General features: G+C 50.7%; 1 long non-coding RNA gene across 1 annotated transcript; it reads left to right on the forward strand.

The window, feature by feature from the left end:
* Window positions 1–581: 581 nt before the first annotated feature.
* LOC147377689 (uncharacterized) lies at window positions 582–12,254 on the forward strand. Its single transcript, XR_015140417.1, has 2 exons — window positions 582–814; window positions 11,243–12,254. It is a non-coding gene; the product is annotated as an uncharacterized LOC147377689 (long non-coding RNA).
* The last annotated feature ends 585 nt before the right edge of the window (window positions 12,255–12,839 follow it).

Here is a 12,839-nt window from a genome sequence, read left to right on the forward strand (position 1 = left end):
GGACTAAACTCCTGATACACACCGCAACAGGAATAAATCTGTTATGTTGAGCGAAAGAGCCAGATCAGAAAGAATACCTGCTGTATAATTTTGTATAGCAAACTCTGGGAGATAGTGAAGGACAAGGAAGCCTGGTGTGCTGCGGTCCTTGGGGTCGCAAAGAGTTGGACACGACTGAGTGGCTGAACAACAACAATAACAAAAGTAATTCTAGTGAATACATAAAAATTGGGAGAAGACAAACATGCTTTTAATGACAGGGAAATCAGTTGCCTAGAGATGGGGAGCGGGGAAGGAAAAGGTTACCAGAAGCTGGAGGAAATCTCTTGGAGTGATATATCTCTTCACTCTGCTGCTTGTGGAAGATGGTGTTGTGGGTGTTCACATCTATCAGAACTGATCACATCATACACTTGACACAATCGAGTTGACTGTATGTTAATGATACCTCAGAGATAAAACCACTAAAAAGAAGAAGAAGCAACTAGACATGGGCTCCCTGAAGGGATGTGTGGTTTGTGGGGAGGAGAGTTGAGCCCCAGCCAGGAGGGGCCTTAAGGGCGGGGCTCAGGGGGTTGTCCTAGATGAAGTGGCACCTTGGAGCTCTCGAGACAGGGTGTCAGCCCTGCCCTGTGACTTCTGCAAGTTCAGGTATACCATGCCCACTCTGCAGGACACTGGGAAGATGCCCAGGCCCTCTCTGCCCTTCCAGAGCTCCCAGCAAGGACCCCCAGGGTGTCTGTGCTGTGATAAAAGGAGAGAGAAAGGTCTCTTGGAAGCTGGGGTCCCAATGGAGGCCCAAGGAGGAATGGAGGTGAGTGGGGAAGGGCAGGAGGGGGCCAAAGCACACGTGGGATGTTGGCCAGGGAAAGAAAGGCAGGAGCAGCCCAGCCCTGTGTCTCCTGGGGCCTGACCCCTCCTCAGGGGCCCTCAGGGTCTTCTTCCATCGTGGGTGTGGGTCCCCGACTTCCACCTGGGCCTGGGCAAGCCTCCCAGCCCCAGGCCCCCCACTCCTTCCATGGCACCCCCTGCTGGTCTTGCTTTCCTCTCCCCAGCCCCAGCACACGGCAAGGTCTCAGGAAGCCCAACTCTGCCCAGAAAGTGTTAACAAGTACGAGGTGTGATACATACTTCAGGGCGCTGGACCACTGTCCCAGTGGAGGCCCCAGTCTGCTCCTGGCACCGTGGAAGGGCATCCTTCAGCCAGGAATAAGAGGCTGATATGATCCTGTCCGGTGTTGAGAGACCTCTGATCCAGTCTTGCCAAGAGAAGCTGGGCACAGACATGGTGGCGCCATGCGCCAAACTGTCTGGGCTGCAGGTAGCTGCCCACCTGTGCGGCCTCCCCCTTGGGCTTGGACAGCAGAAGAAACGAAGCTGTGAGGCCCGCCTTTCTACTGGTCTTTCCTGCCTTCTTGCAGCTAGAGCTGCTTTGAGAAGGTGAAACCCCACACCCAGTCCTGCTTGACCAATGAAACTGAGCTCAATGCCCCTTCCTGATCTCGGGCGAGGCAACAGTGAGCAGTTGCCTCTCAGTGAAGTGAGATCTTAATTTTCTGCCCGGGAATTGAGCTTGGGTAGCCTGGAAGAAAACCAGGAATCCTAGCCACCAGACCAGCAAGGGCTAGAGGCTATTTTTCCCTGGATCTTTGCCCTCAGTAAAAAATGCATTTGTCACAGAGACAGAAGCTGTAAATGTAGGTACAACACAGCACAACAGCAAGTGGGAGAACGCATAGAGAAATGGTTGGTTTATTTTAGTTAAGACAGAAGCAAAGCAGAGATGCACATGGGGAGAGAAAGGGCGTGGGTGTCCCACCCTGTGATGAGGAGCACAGTAAAGAGGAGGTTAAGTCATTTATATAGGGTAGTTCTTTCGGGTCCTTTTCTTCCTTCAGGCCATCTATCTGGTTTCTTTATCCACACCTGACCTACCCTGAGACCCTCTCCTGGGTACACACGCACCCCTCAGTCAAGACGGATCTCGAAGTGAAGGCTTCTGGGAGGATCAAGACTCATTAGGGCTTGGTGTTATCTCTTGACTTTTGACCCACAAGGAGCCTTTCTGTGCATGTGTAGTGTCTCCCTTGTCCCAAAAGAGGGGGAAGCAGAGATCCCTTAATCTTTTACTCAAAAAGGATTTTGTCCCTCTTTGTCCTTGCCATGACTATTGCCCTGACTATTGCCTTGACTGTTACTTCAAGGTGTTTACAAGAAACAAACAATGACTATTTATCCTGTTTCTGTTGTTACTTTCATTTCGGAGGGCAAACAGGAGGCTGATTGTACATGCCTTAACTGGAGCCCGCATATCTTGGTTTGGTCTTGGTTTGAGGCTGACATTAGACCCAGGATACCATTTCCACTTCCAGAATTTAAGGAGCCAGAGGCACCCAAGGACAGAGAAGGACAGGTGGTCAGTCCCCTTCTTGCTGCTTAGACCTCATTGCTGGATGGAGTCCCTGGTGCCCTTCCACTCTCCCAGATTGTCATCTGTCTGGAGCAGGCACTGGGAGATTGGTCGGATCCCCGGAAAGATGAGACAGGAGGGCTGGGAGGAAGCAGGCCGGTGAGGGCTGGGGTGAAGGGCAGGAGTGGATAAAACCATTTTCAGAGCTAGCCACCATCCGCCCCCCCATATAATTCTGGACAATTGGATCCAGGATCTTTCCTTAACATGAGCAGACTTAAAAAATATCCACAACCTAAAAGTTGAAAGTTTTGTTTTATTTGGTGGGAATTTTTAGGACTTCAAGGCTGGAGGCAGCATCTCAAGCAACCTTGAGAGAACTGCTCTGAGGAGGCAAGGCGGGGATCCGGGTTATATAGAAGGTTTGTAACAAAGAGCAGGGAGTTGGAACATCAAAAGATGATTGTTAATTGAAGAAAATCAGATAACCCAAGTTAAGGAATTTAGTGCTTTTCTGTGTATGGAAGACGCAGGAGTCTGGGCTCACTGAAATAGTTCCTTTGATATTCACCTCAGCTATCTGGGGCCAGTGTCCTGTGTTTTCACATCCTGAGTTTCCTCAGGGCTCACCATAGGGAGTGACTGCAGTTTGATGGCAGTTGGGTGGCAGGCCTTCTTTTCTTTCCTGAGTTTCCTCAGGACTCACTGGCTCATATTGCAGGGCTGCAATCACTGGTGGCTGTGACGTCCTTGTTTGTTGATATGGCAGGAAGTGCTCCATGTCTCACACGGGAGGGTCACTGCGGGCATGGGGGAGCCACTGATTACAGATGTTTGATTATGGATGTTGGCAAACCAACAAAGGAGAAAAGAAAAGTGGGTCCTGGACCTGATGCTCTAACGGCAGAAGATGACCAGCACAGCACACAGCACAGGGGGTGGGGGTTGCTGCCTGGAGCCCCAGTCGTGGAAGGTCAGCTCCAGGACACACAGAGAGAGGACAAGGCCAGAGCCGTTCGGGGTGCCGGGGGGTGTGGTTGGTAGAAACACCTGTGAGGGCATTTTCTGCCTGCCTGGCCCACCCTAGGCACCAGTTGGGTGCCTTACCTTCTGGCAGAAAACTTTTTTGTTAGCCACAGAGCCATGCAGGAAAAAGGAGGTGGTGTATTTTATCCCTGGGTCAGACTGAGTTTCTGTGAAGATGTTATTTAACTACAACTATGACCTTGGACTTTTGGGTTCAGTTTGCTTGACCTGCTGCTGCTCCTGCCTTATGGTGACCTCAGGATCCTTGCGGAAACCCTGACCCTCACAATGGAAGCTGTGGAGGGAGTCTAGTCCTCACAAGACCTTGAGGTTGGCCTGCAGTGGCCTCCTGGTCCCACCTTAACTCCTTTTGCTGATTCCCCAGGGCTTCCCTTGTGGCTTAGCTGGTAAAGAATCCACCTGAAATGCAGAAGACCTGGGTTCAACCCCTGGGTTGGGAAGATCCCCTGGAGAAGGGAAAGGCTACCCACTTGAGTAATCTGGCCTGGAGAATTCCATGGACACGGTCCATGGGATCACAGAGTTGGACACGACTGAACGATTTTCACTTTCATACCTGGCCTCATGGGTCCCATTCTTGTCCCTTCCTAGTCTTTTGTTTGTCACAGAGGGTGTGTTAGTCACTCAGTCATGTCTGACTCTTTGTGACCCCATGGACTGTATAGCCCACCCGTCTCCTCTGTCCATGGGATTCTTCAGGCAAGAATACTGGAGTGGGTAGCCATTCTCTTTTCCAGGGGATCTTCCCAACCCATGGATCAAACATGGGTCTCCTAAATTGCAGGCAAATTATTTGCTGTCTGAGCTACCAGGGAAGCCCACAGAGGGGGTCCTCACCATTTTGCAAAAACCATACAGGTAAAGTTGTTCTTACAAGAATTCAAGGGCGAGTGGTTTGGGACTTCGTAAGGCAGTATTTGTTGCTGAAGCATCACCAGGGACACAATCAGATGACATTTCCCTGAAGGGACCCGAGGCTGAGGGGCAGAGTCGCAACATCAGACCACACTTCCTGAGGGCCAGGTGGGGAGCACTTCCGTGTGTGGGTGGGTGGGTGGGAGGGAGGGCGGTTGCACAAGAAAAAATTCACAAGTTGAGTTAGAGACGCTTTTCCCCAGCTGCTAAAAGAAGGTGGGTTTGGAAGAAAAATTGGGAGTAATGTGGCCAGCAGAGCCTGATGGCAGCCCACATCTAAGCAGGTGGGGTCACTGTTTTGGTTGCTAGTAAGTGACACCCTCCTGGAGAAGGAAATGTCAACCTGCTCCAGTTTTCTTGCCTGGAAAATCCAATGGATGAGGAGCCTGGCGGGCTACAGTCCATGGGGTCATGAAAGACTGGAACATGGCTGAGTGATTGAGCATGCAAACGCATACACGAAAGTGACACCCAACCTGAAGAATCATTAACCAATCAACAAAGCAGGGATTTGTTGGTGACTTACTGGCCCAGGTAAGCAGAAAAGGTCATGGTGTTGCTGGAGACATCTGCAAGCAGACTCTGCCCAGGGATCACGCCTCTGTCTCCTCCTCAGTGGCATCTCCTTCTCTGCTCCTGCAGAAGGGGACTTAGCCTGGGCAGCCAGCACTTCAGCTTTGTTGTCCAGAGGGAGAGGGGCCCTGGGGCCTGACCCCTGAGGCTCCAGCCCACCTCCTGCCATGCATGACTTCAGAGGGCAGGGGCAAGGCGGAGAGTGGGATTTCCCTTTGGACCGTGTGGTTGCCGGTAGGGAAGGAGATGCCACCCTATTTGGAGGGAGTCTGCTCAGGCATCCCGTGTGCTGCGCTGTGCTTAGTTGCTCAGTCCTGTCCGAGTCTCTGTGACCCCATGGACTGTAGCCGGCCAGGCTCCTCTGTCCCTGGAATTCTCCAGGCAAGGATACTGGAGTGGGTGGCCATGCCTTCCTCCAAAGGATCTTACCGACCTAGGGAATCGAACCCAGGTCTCCCGCATTGCAGGCAAATTCTTTACCATCTGAGCCACCAGGGAAGCTCGAGTGTACTGGAGTGGGTAGTCTATCCCTCCTCCAGTGGATCTTCCTGACCCAGAAATTGAACTGGGGTCTCCTGCATTGCAGGCGGATTCTTTACCAGCTGAGCTATCATGGTAGTATCCCAATTTCTGATCGTCAAGGAATCCCAGGCACAGGTGGGATGGCCCTCAGATGTTACGGCAGAGTGTCACAACGTCCATGTCCGGATGTTGGGTGACACTGCCCTACCCCCCAGATTTGGTGGTGCCTCTGCAGCCTGTGGGTCAAGGCTCTCCTTCGCTGGCTGGCCCCCTGCACCCTTCTTAGTGCTAAATCCTCCTTGAAGTCATTGTAATGGAAGTGCAACTACCTCCATTCTTCCCCTCTCTTTGTAGTCATCGGACAATGGTCCAGTTGCCAAGGTGCAGGCACTCAGGTTGCTCAGGGGAGGGTCTGGCCTGGCCCAGCCCAGATCCCTTTCTGATGATGGGGGACTTGTTCTCCTTGGTGTTCCAAGGTGGTCCAGTGAGAGCCAGGTTCCCACCTCCTTCCCTATTTCCATGAGCTCCCCCTCAGGGTCCCTGAAACCTCAGAAATCCTTCCTTTTGCCTGAATTTTGTGTTTTTTCACTTTTCCCTCCTCCCTCCTCTCCATGCCCTCTAGTTCAGTTCAGTACAGTCGCTCAGTCGTGTCCGACTCTTTGCGACCCCATGGACTGCAGCATGCCAGGTCTCCCTGTCCGTCACCAACTCCCGGAGTTGACTCAAACTCATGTCCATTCAGTCAGTGATGCCATCCAACCATCTCATCCTCTGTCATCCCCTTCTCCTCCCGCCTTCAATCTTTCCCAGCATCAGGGTCTTTTCCATGCCCTCAGTGAAGGGCAAGTCCTGGTCACTGACTCCCTGCCTGGGAGCCCACACCCAACACTCTCCCAGCCTCTGGGCCTCTCTGCCCAGGGGTCTTGTCTGTGGGACTTTGGGCTCAGAAACTGGGTCCCCCAGAAAACAGTCCAGCTAGGAGGCTCACACGAGGCTATAAATCGATCCTCAAGCCCCAGAGCCAGGTGTTCCCAGGAGGCTCCAAGCCCCTAGTCACGCTGCTTCCCAGGTGGGGCCCTGGAAGACTGGCCTTCCTCCCGGGGCTCGTGTCTCCCCAGCTCATGTCCTGGCCACTTTTACTCCTGCTCTTCTTGTCTTTGGCTCAGACAACTTAACCAGGCTCTATGCCTGTCTTCTCCCAGTGCAACCAGTCTCCAGGACACGCAGACTCTGCCCCTCTGGACTTACAAGTCACTGAGACCCTCTGCCTGGCTTCTCTCTTGAAGATGCTGTTGCCTGAGGTCAAGCCTGGCCTGAGTGCTGCTGGTGTGAGCAGGGCATCCACACTTATCTGCTCCTGACCCTGTCAGTGTCCCCACCTGGGCATTGAAGAACCAGATCACAAAGTCCTAGGAGTGTAGCTAGGGAAGCCCTCCTGGCTCCTTGGGAGGGTGACCCGCCATGATGATGGGTGGGCAGGAGCAGTGTCACACCCTTGAGCACACACAGTGTGTGTGTTTCTAGGTGGCACGGAGATTGCTGAAGGGCAAGCAGCAGCAGTGTGCCAAGAGGGAGGTGTCCAAGGACACCCTGGGTCACTGGACATCACCCTCAGTTGGCACATGACTCAGACGGAAGGCTCCGGCAGGGCAAAGGCCTGGTCGTGGAGTGATGTAGCCATCACCTGTCCCTTTTACTTGCCATCTTTAGGGTGTGCCATGCCAGGGAACACACTGCCCTGCTCCTTCCACCTTGTCTCTGATCCACCCAACCTTCTGCTTCAGGCTGCACTGAGGGTGGGGAGGGCGGGGTGCCCTGGTTTGTGAAGTGAAAGTGTGAGTCACTCAGTCACGTCCAACTCTTTTGTGACCCCATGGATCATAGCCTGCCAGGCTCCAATGTCCATGGAATTTTCCAGGCAAGAATACTGGAGTGGGTAGCCATTTCCTTTTCCAGGGGATTTTCCCAGCCCACGATTGAACCCTGGTCTTCTGCATTGTAGGCAGATCCTTTACCATCTGAGCTGTGAGGGAAGCACTATCTCCCCCTATACGGATGTTAATACAACACAGTGTAAGTACCCTCCAGGATGCAGACAATGGTAAATGGTACAATTAGGAAGGGATGAGATTTTAGCATTTATTACTTTTATTTTTAATAGAAATTATTTAGTTTTTTTCTCCCAGCAATCTTGATTCCAGCTTGTGCTTCATCCAGCCCAGCATTTCCCATGATGTACTCTGCATAGAAGTTAAATAAGCAGGGTGACAATATACAGCCTTGACGTACTTCTTTCCCAACTTGGAACCAATCTGTTGTTCCATGTCCAGTTCTAACTTGCTTCTTGACCTGCATACAGATTTCTCAGGAGGCAGTCAGATGGTCTGGTATTCCCATCTCTTGAAGAATTTTCCACAGTTTGTTGTGATCCACATAGTCAAAGGCTTTGGTGTAGTCAATAAAGCAGAAGTAGATGTTTTTCTGGAACTCTCTTGCTTTTTGTATGATCCAACGGGTGTTGGCAATTTGATCTCTGGTTCCTCTGCCTTTTCTAAAACTAGCTGGAACATTTGGAAGTTCACAGTTCACGTATTGCTGAAGCCTGGCTTGGAGAATTCTGAGTATTACTTTGCTAGCATGTGAGATGAGTGCAACTGTGCAGTAGTTTGAACATTCTTTGGCATTGCCTTTCTCTGGGAAAGAAACTGTGGACACTGCTGAGTTTTCCAAATTTGCTGGCATACTGAGTGCAGCACTTTCACAGCATCATCTTTCAGGATTTGAAATAGCTCAACTGGGATTCCATCTCCTCCACTAGCTTTGTTCGTAGTGATGGTTCCTAAGGCTCACTTGACTTCGCATTCCAGGATGTCTGGCTCTAGGTGAGTGATCCCGCCATTGTGGTTATCTGGGTCATTAAGATCTTTTTTGTATAGTTTTGTGTATTCTTGCCACCTCTTCTTAATATCTTCTGCTTCTGTTAGGTCCATACTATTTCTGTCCTTTATTGTGCCCATCTTTGCATGAAATGTTCCCTTGGTGTCTCTAATTTTCTTGAAGAGATCTCTAGTCTTTCCCATTCTAATTTTTTCCTCTGTATCTTTTCACTGATCACTGAAGAAGGCTTTCTTATCTCTCCTTGTTATTCTTTGGAATTCTGCATTCAGATGGTTCTATCTTTCCTTTTCTCCTTTGCCTTTAGCTTCTCTTCTTTTCACAGGTATTTGTAAGGCCTCCTCAGACAACCATTTTGCCTTTTTGCATTTCTTTTTCTTGGGGATGGTCTTGATCACTGCCTCCTGTACAACACCAGGAATCTCTGTCCTGAGTTCTTCAGGCATTCTATCAGATCTAATCCCTGGAATCTATTTGTCACTTCTACTGTATAATCATAAGGGGTTTGATTCCAGCACAAGCTGGAATCAAGATTGCTGGGAGAAATATCAGTAACCTCAGATATGCGGATAACACCATCCTTATGGCAGAAAGCAAAGAGGAACTGAAGAACCTCTTGATGAAAGTGAAAGAAGAGAGTGAAAAAACTGGCTTAAAACTCAACAATCAAAAAACGAAGATCATGGCATCCTGTCCCATCACTTCATGGCAAATAGATGGGGAAACAATGGAAACAGTGACAGACTTTATTTTCTTGGGCTCCAAAATCACTGCAGATGGTGACCACAGCCATGAAATTAAAAGACATTTGCTCCTTGGAAGAAAAGCTGTGACCGACCTAGACAACATATTAAAAAGCATAGGCATTATTTTGCCTACAAAGGTCTGTCTAGTCAAAGCTATGGTTTTTCCAGTAGTCATGTATGGATGTAAGAGACCATAAAGAAAGCTGAGTGCCAAAGAATTGATGCTTTTGAACTGTGGTATTGAAGAAGGCTCTTGAGAATCCCCTGGACTTCAAGGAGATCAAACCAGTGAATCCTAATGGAAATCAGTCCTGAATATTCATTGGCAGGACTGATGCTGAAGCTGAAGCTCCATTTGGCCACCTAATGCAAAGAACTGACTCACTGGAAAATTCCATGATGCTGGGAAAGATTGAAGGCAGGAGGAGAAGGGGACGACAGAGGATGAGATGGTTGGATGGCATCATCAACTCAATGGACATGAGTTTGAGCAAGCTCTGGGAGATGGTGCTGGACAGGGAAGCCTGCTGTGCTCCAGTCCATGAGGTTGCAAAGAGTCGGACATGACTGAGTGACTGAACTGAACTGACTGATTTAATTTTTTAAAATGATTCTTTTTGATGTGGACCATTTTTAAAGTCTTTATTGGCTTTGTTACAATATTGCTTCTGTTTTGTTTTTTGCCCTTGAGGCATGTGGGATCTTAACTTCCTGACCAGGGATCGAGCCTGTACCTCCTGCATTGGAAGGCAAAGTCTTGACCACTGGACTGTCAGGGAAATCCCTAATTTTAAGTTTGTAAAATTGAGCTTTGGAACCGGCTGTCTTCAACACCAGCTCATGGAACTCCTGAAAATGTAGCGAGCAGGTACGAGCTGGCTCCAGAATACCACTGTCTCCCTCCAGGTGGACCTGGCTCAGGGCCTGGTGGACACCCTGCTCCCAGCGACTTAGGTCCACTGCTCGGTGGCCTTGGCTCCAGTTGCCCCTCTGAGAGGTCATGCCATCACCTTGTCCTTCTCCAGCCAAGCTCCCCGACCTCAACGCCTCTAGCATCTAACTGGTCACCTCAGTTCTTCCCGGGCCAGGCTGACCTCTGGCCCAGGACTGCTCCCTGGAATGTGTCCTCAGGCAGCCCCGCCTCCTCCGGCTCTGGCCATGGTGACCACCCGCCATGCACTGCTTTCCTCCCCTGGTTCTACAGCGCGTGTTCCCAGGCCGCCCCCTCCCTGGAGACTGTCTCCTGCAGCAGGCCCTCTTTCTTCTCTCACCCCTGGTTCTGCCCCAGGTTTCTTATTTCTCCAGTCCTCTCCTCTGAGATTCTATCCACCCCCAGGCTTCCACTGACACCTTAATTTACGACTCTGGGTAGGTGTCTCTAGACCTGACTTTCTCCAAATTCCACAACCTCCTGGAAATCTGCCCATGGCTTCAATCTGGCACTGTTGCCTGCCCTGAACCCTGGCTATCTGCAGAGTCCAGGGATTCCTCCTAGAAGATGGATGGCAACTCGCTGGCCAGCGGAACTGTGTCTCCTGCTTCAAGTTTAACTGAGCTTCTCTAGGATGTTGCGGCGGCACATGCTCTGTGTGGCTAAGGGAGGCTGCAGGGTCCTGGAACTGATCCCAGCCTACTCACCAGTGCATGGCCCAGTGCAGCCTGCAGCTTGCAGCTAAGTTTCCAACAGGGCTTCCCCAAGGGCCTTGTGACACAGTCTCCCCCGCCTCCCAGGACCCTCCACTCCCAAGAGAGCCGTGTGCCTCCCCCGGACTGTCTCCATTGCACTTTCCCTTCACCAGAGTTCAAGCTAACCGATGCTAATTTAACACAATCACAACCCCCCACAACCCAATGCAGAACAGTCCCCCAGGATATGTTGAACTGAATTAAAATGGAGAGGTTATGCCCTGGTGGAAAATTCATCCGGGAAGATTTGATTCTGAGATGCGTAAGTTCTGAACACCCTCTCTGGGGCAGATTGTTGCAGTCCTATTGGGTTTGTCTTTGTTTCCTTTTAGTCCCTCTGCAGAGACTAGGCCTTGGCCGTGAGACCTGCACTGGCCAATAGGAGAGCAGCAAATGTGGTGCAGGTAGAAACCTGAACAGCATGCGGGCTTGATCTCTCTCATTGCAGATGTCCTGAGAGCACCAGGCGAACGAGCCTGAGCTAATTTGCCGGAGGGTGAACCCAGGATCCAGCCCACAGCCAGCTGCCAGACCTGAGTGAGGCCCTCGACTGCCCTCTCATCACAGATGTGCATCTAGGTCCAGCTGAGCCCGAGAGAGCTGTCCATCTGGGCCCAGCCCCACCACGGATCCACATAACTGCGACACTCACAGATTTTTAAAATATTTATCTGTCTGTGCCAGGTCTTAGATCTTCGTTGTGGCATGCAGGATCTTTAGCTGCCACATGTGGACTTAGTTGCCACATGTAGGATCTAGTTCCTTGACCAAGGGTTGAACCTGAGCGTTGAGAGCTCAGAGTCTTAGCCACTGCACCACCAGTGCGTCGCTTTAGTCACGACTGACTCTTTGCAACATTATGGACTGTAGCCCACCAGGCTCCTCTGTCCATAGGATTCTCCAGAGACGAATACTGCAGGTGGGTTGCCATGCCTTCCTCCAGGGGATCTCCCCTACCCGGGAACTGAACCTGCGTCTCTTATGTCTCCTGCATTGGCAGGTGGGAGCTTTACCATTCGTGCCACCTGGGAAGCCTAGGGAAGTCCCATAAATTGTTGTTTTAAGCCATTAAGTTTTGGGGGTAGCTTTTTCGTGCAAAGGTGAACAGTATTGCTCCTTTAGTCTCTGGAGAGCTGAAGATGGTCAGACAGGCAGGTCCAGTGCCTCAGCCACAAGGCTATGCCACGAGCACCCTGGGAAGCCCTGGAGGATCCCCCACCCCCAGATCCTGGGTGAGGCCAGTGCAGCTTCACCTTGCACACAGAATGGAAAGGGTGCCCTGAAACTCAGTAACGTTTTCATGCAGTTCAGCAAACTATGGCTCATGGGCTGTCTGCCTATTTTTGTAAATAAACCTTTATTGGAATAGGTGCTGGATCAAGGTTCTGCAAGCAGGGTAGGGTCACAGAAGCACAGGCTCAGATCCTGTTTGTATTAAAAGTTTGAGACTTTGTCATGGATTTTTTGTGTTAATCTTATTTATTTGTGCTTTTTTTTTTAAAGCTCCTTTGATTTGGGCCAAGTCCCTTCCAATGTCCTGAGTGAGCCCTTTTATCTGCTGCTGCTGCTACTGCTAAGTCACTTCAGTAGTGTCCAACTCTGTGCGACTCCATAGACCGTAGCCCACGAGGCTTCCCTGTCCCTGGGATTCTCCAGGCAAGAACACTGGAGTGGGTTGCCATTGCCTTCTCTAATGCATGAAAGTGAAAAGTGAAAGTGAAGTCGCTCAGTTGTGTTCGACTCTTAGCGATCCCATGGACTGCAGCCCACCAGGCTCCTCCGTCCATGGGATTTTCCAGGCAAGAATACTGGAGTGGGGTGCCATTGCCTTCTCCCCCTTTTATCTGACTGGATCTCAAATCTCTACCTGATTATTACATTCCCACCAAGGGTCATCATTTAGGCTATTGCTGGACATTTACATCCTTTTGTGAATGAAGATCAAGTCCTACTCAGGAGAAATCAGAGGGCCAGGTAACCAGAGAGCTGGGGTCAGCTTCCAGGGAAAGAAGGGCTCTTCCTAAAGGTCCCCATTTCTTAAAAGT

The sequence above is a fragment of the Bos grunniens genome, chromosome 2, assembly GCF_055505025.1.
Source record: "Bos grunniens cultivar Pamir isolate PY7600 chromosome 2, Bosgru_T2T1.0, whole genome shotgun sequence".
Lineage (NCBI taxonomy): Eukaryota > Metazoa > Chordata > Mammalia > Artiodactyla > Bovidae > Bos > Bos grunniens.